The following is a 6901-nucleotide window of genomic DNA, read 5'->3' as shown; positions in this document are numbered from 1 at the left end:
TCAATTTTGTCATTGGGGGCGTGCGTTGTTTTCCAAAGTTCCTTAATAGCTGGTTCATAAAGTGACTGCATCCTGGAGGAGATCGGTGTTGAAAATACTAGGAAATAGTATTTAGAAAGGATGATTTATAGTTTGCCATGCTAAATTTCTCTAACGCTGGCTGTTTTAAGAAATAAGTCATTGTTGTTCTTCAGAGACGCTGGCCGTCATGCATAATCTTTGGAGCTGAGTGTTTATTGCCCCCGCGCTATTAGGGCATATATTTGGATGGTGGTGTAAGTAATAGTCTTTACATTACTGACAAGAGCAGCTGGGCGTTATTGTTGGGGTATTCTCAATGTGATTGTGAACAAAGCTGAGTGCGTGAAGTAATTTCCATGTTGTTGCTAACAGGAGCTGAGTATTAGAATTGGAATATCCATATTATTGTGAAGAACAGCTGAGTGTATTATTTGTAGTCTTTATGTTATTGATAATTGTAGCTATGTTTCCTTGTAGCTAAGTTTAGTTTAGCAATAGGCCGACGTTTTATATATGGTATATAAATCAAGTGTAGCTATAAGTGTTGTACATATGATCTTCAGTACAATTCAGGTGATATAAACGGCCTCCAGAATAATGCAGAGACTATTGTTCATACTATATAATCACCGAAGATATTTATAGCACAAGCCGCTTACTTAGATATATATTCATTATATGCTGACTATATGTTAGTTACCGATGGAATTAGAGGAGTAATATAAACGAGATGTTTGCATTCTGTTATATTAAGTTGATATAAAACTGTATATTACTCGTGTTCAGCTGTTTTAGTCTCCGTTTTATGTTACCAAATGCTGGGCACTACGGTCCGAAACATTGTTCCATGTTACTGTTAACAAGAGCTGGTTATATAGATGTTGCTGTTAACATGCGTTAGTTGTTAAAAGCATATTCCTCACATATTATTGATAGCAGTTGATGGTACCTGAAACATTGTTCAATGTTATTGTTAAGAAGAGCTGGTTACTTGAAGAACTCTTGATGGTGCTGTTAACATGTGTTCGTTGTTAAAGACATATTTCTCACATCTTATTGCTAGCAGCTGATGGATGATGATGTCCGAAATATTGTTGCTTTAGTTAATATCAGCTGGCTGTTAAAAGAGCATTGCATGGTGCTGGCGACAACCGCTTGTTGTTAAAAAGGTGTCTCTAATGTAATATTTACTGGTGTCTGGTGCTATATTCTCCAGCTGTTGGATTTATGTCCGAAATATTCTCTCAATTTCGTGTTTAACGCATGTTCGCTGCTGGAAGGTGTCTCCCAGACGTGTATAGGATACTGGTGTTATTTTCTTCATTTTACTGTTAGCAGTTGTTGGCCGCTGCTATTCGGAATATTACTTTCTATCTGTAATCTTTAAGATGAGCTAAACGTTACAGGAGTGTTAAGTTTTACGCTCGTCTATTCCTTGTGATGTTCAATAGACACCTGGTGTTAGGCATACTCTCCTTTATATGTGAGAGGAACTAGATGTTACAGCGTGTTCCTGTGTTAATATTACAAGCTGTACTTTGTCTGAGTATTGAATATTTATGCTGTCGCTGAAATCACAGCATAATTACACGCTAATCAATTTCCTTTGAATAAGGCTGAGGTCTTTAAAAAAGAAAGGGCATTAAGTAATGTAGGCAGACATATAATGTCAGGATAAATGTAAGTGGAACAGCTTTGATCATGGTCTGCCATCATGTGACCGAGTTGATCCCTACCAAACAAGTTCAACACCGAACTATACTGTTAGTAGTGTTGTTAATGTTGTTAGTATTATGGGGGGAAGGCCTGTTAGTTGTATTAGTAGGGACATTAGTGATGTTAGTGGTATTACAGGTCGAGGGAAATGGGGAGTTAGTGTGTTAGCCGTAGTACTCGAGTGTTGGCGTTGTTTAGTCCCGAAATCAATCTCTGTCTCATATAGACTTGCCTATAATTAAAGGCATTCCAGCCACACGAAGCCCTTCATTGGACACCAGGCTACATTATTCAATGTGATCTTCCTGTTTAGATGTTAGGAATGTCGTTATATATGAGATTTAGCCTTCATATCGATGGTTCACCATACAGCACTCTATTAATTCTGAAACGCCAGAGGACATTTGGAGTATCTCCGACGAAGTGTTATCTTCATAATTTTAGATGTTTCTTCATACTCAACACTTCATAAAAATGTATTTCACCGCTTGAACACGTTGTTCCTTGTAATGCAACAGGTTTACATGTACTGATGATACTGTACATAGTTCTATTAATACTAGAATGATATTGCTTCAATGTTGTTTACACGAAGGTACCAGAATTAATATTAATATATCTATGTGTGCATTACTTGTAAAATAGAATTCTTTTAGTTTTCTATCTAACGTCACTTTTCATTGGGTAGTATTCATATTTATCTACTGGAATGTTATTTGCACCATGTATGCAGCGAGTTTAAATGTTATAATTTTACACGTTGTTATGTTTAAAAGCACTTATTTGTTATACAGCACCAGCTTTGATGTATGTAACCTGAATTAGATATTAATTCACTAGTTGTTATATATAATATATAGTGTTTGAATATTACACCTTATATTTAACAGCAATTAGATTACATATTTAACAGTTGTTAGCTATGATTGTTGCAGATAACTATTTTATATGATAGTATATGTTGTTTTATCATTGGTATAAAGTGTTCTTTATTATCATTTGCTAAATTATATATTTACTCAGCTGTTGTTCTTTCATTTATAATTGTATGAATTTTATAGTTTTGCTATAATCCTATGCGTCATTTTGATTGTTTTGCCCGTTCAACTTTCTTTTATATTTCAGCCTTTGTCCAACATCATGACCAATGGGCGTAATATTGTGCGATGGCAAATCATCACATTGCCGTGTATATGAAGATCTGAAGAATATGATGAGCCCAGGATATAGTTTTCACTTAATAGTTATAGTAGTTGTATAAACACTAATTTATTAGTGGAATCTGAAACCGAGAAAAAAAAAAGCATGAACGAGAAAATTCAAAAACAAAGTCTTAACTCAAAGAAACTTACTCTTTTACTTGTTTCAGTCACTTGACTGTGGGCATGCTGAAGCACCGCCTTTAATCGAGCAAAATCGACCCCAAGACTTAAACACACCAGCATCGGTTGTCAAGCGATGGTGGGGGACAAACACAGACACACAAACATAGATACACGCACACAAACACACACACACACCACAAATACACACACAAACACACACACACACACAAATACACACACAAACACACACACACACACAAACACAAACACACACACACGCATATATATATATATGTGCTTTCTTGTTTGGATTAACTATATATATATATATATATATATATATATATATATACGACGGGCTTTTTTTTCAGTTTTTGTCTACCAAATCCACTTTGGACAAAGGCTTTGGTCGGCTCGAGGTTATAGTAGAAGACACTTGCCCGATGTGCCACACAGTGGGACTGAACCCGGAATCATGTGGTTGGTAAGCAAGCTACATTTATTCACATAGTTTGCCACAAGGGCAGTACAATGAGTAGCTGCGGGCTGGACAAGGACATTAATGTGATGAGGATGATAACGATAACAATGAATAGAAATGAGAGGGGCACCGGCGACCGTCGACTGATAACCCGTCGAAAACACTGTTCGATTTAAAATCAAGAATAAAAATTAATAAACAGTAATTAGATACAAGTATAAAAATTTCAAAAACATAAATTCTTTTTTCATTCATCTTCCTCGTCCGGACCCCAAGTAAGTTTCCTGCCACCTGCAGGAAAGCCTGCATTGGCAGGCCCGGACGGATGGACACAAAATTCTCATTATTGCAGGTCCCCCTGACCTCAATTAATTCTTCTTGGGTGACGGCCTCCGCAGGTGGCTGCGGAGGCCAACATGGACTATCTATACAGACCGAGTTGTATCGTTCTCTGTCTAGAAGACTATCCAAGTACATCTCAACAGACCCTCACACTTCCCACCGGAGAAACATCAGTTTCGATTGGCGACACAGCACCATTCACCTTCTTTTTTCTTTTCTTATTTCTTTTTTCGGTTGCAGGAGTCGGGGCCTCCTCTGGCACACCTGGGGGGTCCCTCTCCTCTCCCGGCAAAATCCAGTAAATTCGGGCGAGGATACGCCCCTCCCTTTTGCCCAATAGAACAAAACAACAAACAGCAGCCGCCGACAGCAGGCAGAATTGCCCCGGAGCTGGGCGAAATTTATCTACAAACAAACAATTACTATTTGACAAATTACACCCAGCTCAAACGAAAACAAAACCACCTACCTCGACGACCTAATGCTGCTGTTATTGTTTGTTCTTTTAGTTCAATATTGGACGGAGCCAACACACGTCCACCGTGGTTCTCTGTGATAAGCAACACTAACGCGCATGTGCGAGAAGCTTGTAAGCAAGCTACATACCACACAGCCACTCCTATGCTTATAAACTTGTAAATTATTATAATGTTAATTTTCTAATTTGCATATTTTCTAATTATCATTTCTACAAATGTTTTAGTTTCGTTATACTGTTTATTTTTCATGTTTGTGAGTGCGTGATTTGTTTTGTCATATAATAGAATTGTGTGTGACGTTTGTGCGTATATAGGATTGTCACATAAATAATATACAATAAATTATACGTCACCTCCTCCATGTTGAATGTATATCTTCTGTAAGCGGCAAGGCAGAAATCTTTCCATATTCTCAGCTTTCTTCACATTCTCAGCTTTCTTCACATTCTCAGCTTTCTTCACATTCTCAGCTTTCTTCACATTCCCATCATTGTAGAATTTCAACCATGTTCAATTCAAAGAATGTTTTCAAACACTAGAACCAAAAATGATTTTAAGTTTAGCTTACAAAAGCTATTAACCTTTTGTGATATGAAATTCATTAGGAATTAAATGGGAATGTGGTAATTTCTATTTTAAGAATATATCACTTGCGTTATAGATAGATGCCTTAATATAAATTTGTCAGGAGTTACATATCAAAGATGTATTTTTGTTGTATTTTCAGAAGAACTGAGAGATATGATGTCGCTCTTTGTATTTAAAACTAGGATATTATGAAGTTTCTCTGGAGTTTAAAAACAAATATAGACAGTTATGATATCCATACCTGTTTACCTAGTATGACCGTGATTTTATTCCAATATTTCTCTCGCATCTCATCTCAATTTACTTGATAGTTCTTTCAACTGTTATAGTTTTATCTGATTGCTACATTCTCCGTAAAGCTGCCGGCAGGTTTTTACACATTTAGCTTTATATATTATTGCTATCAAATGTTTTAAAACTACTGTATTCTATATGTTATTGGAGCAATTTACTTTCATATTTTAAACCAAGTACTTATAAACATAATTTCTGTTCTGATGTATTCTTGATTAGAAATTATATTCTCTCAATGTTTATACATATCACTCAACTGCAGTGGAATCCACCCTGAATAACGTTCCAGACAATCGTTGATGATTTCGGTTCTTTCAACATTACATACATTCGTCCAGATGATCCAGACACATTTACAAATTCACGGCTTGTATCATATTAGCAAAACGTCAGGGGTATTCCTCCAGTAACTGTGGAAGATTCAGAAAGGGTCCAGACTGGAGATTTAAGAGTTGCAAACCAGCCAATAGATATCGATACACAAAGAAAACTCTGAAGAGTTCAAGTAGTTTACAAATCTTCTCACAAGTCAGTGTAAAAGCAAAAATATTATTTTCACCATCTTGTCTTGACAGTGGAGGAAGTTCATCCCAAACAATGATTACATTGATAGAGTAGCACACAAACGTGGGATCTAATGGAATAATTTGTAGCTAGTATTATACAGTTACAACAACTGTATAACTCAGCTTTTAATAGAGAAAAAGACAGTAACGTAGACGTGGTAGCTCAGAGGTGAAATCCTCCAAAATAGAGGTCCCTATCCCGGAATATCCTTACAATTTCCGGATGACAGTTACCAGAAAATCCATTATAGTACCGATCGAATGAAGCTTTCTTCAATGTTTAGTTCTTATTTCTCCTAATGTTCTCGATTGAAGATTCGAAAATTTAATGTTCTAATTCTACATGGTATTATTGTTATTGTGTGTGTGTGTGTGTGTGTGTGTGTGTGTGTGTGTGTGTGTGTGTGTGTGTGTGTCTGTGTGTGTGTGTGTGTGTGTGTGTGTATCTGTAATATGCAGTTTTTTTTTTCGGTGTGTGGTTGCTCTGATGTAATCAATATAAAACATAGCGCTTTACCTCCACCATTTGTCTAATTCATTATTCAAGGCAGAGATGCAGCAATTTCATAATCTCCGCAGTTTTTGCTCATACTGCCATTATTTCCAGACTTCCATTTCCATGTGTCTTTACTCATCGTTCTCATCAGATCTCTGGACTGGAAAAGAAAACATTTTTCTCTTTAGCAAAGATATACCTCTAACATGTGAATTGAAATTCTGATATTTATATTCTAGGTTCCGAAATAATCAACAGATTATTAATCTACATCGTTTATACTAAATAGGTATTATGTACCATTGTTGTATTTACTGTTATGCTTTAATCTCATCTTTACATGATTTTTATTGTTATATATTTTCTCCGTTTCAGCCGTTTATATACTAATGAATGTTTCTTTTAGATTTGTCATTTCATTCTATTTTTCTTATTTATTGCTATAATTGTTCTCCGTAATTCATTTGAACAATGTTCTTTGCACACATAATTTTGGTGTTCTTGTTATTCTACTCTAAATTATAGAATCTCAAATTACTTACCACTTATTTGTGTCCCTTTCCCCAGCGAATGCTTTTCACGAAAGCATCGCC

The 6901-nt window shown here is 36.0% G+C and overlaps 1 long non-coding RNA gene across 2 annotated transcripts; it reads right to left on the bottom strand.

The window, feature by feature from the left end:
- Nucleotides 1-2805: 2805 nt before the first annotated feature.
- On the bottom strand, nucleotides 2806-6901 carry LOC118764249. 2 transcript variants are annotated; one of them, XR_005000050.1, is made up of 3 exons: nucleotides 6851-6901; nucleotides 6330-6468; nucleotides 2806-3019 (listed from the first exon to the last, which is right to left on the bottom strand). It is a non-coding gene; the product is annotated as an uncharacterized LOC118764249 (long non-coding RNA). The 2 variants fall into 2 exon arrangements; XR_005000049.1 differs by lacking the exon at nucleotides 2806-3019 and adding an exon at nucleotides 4852-4899.

The sequence above is a fragment of the Octopus sinensis genome, linkage group LG7 (genome assembly GCF_006345805.1).
Source record: "Octopus sinensis linkage group LG7, ASM634580v1, whole genome shotgun sequence".
Taxonomy (NCBI): domain Eukaryota; kingdom Metazoa; phylum Mollusca; class Cephalopoda; order Octopoda; family Octopodidae; genus Octopus; species Octopus sinensis.
This window is presented reverse-complemented; position numbering and strand designations above follow the sequence as displayed.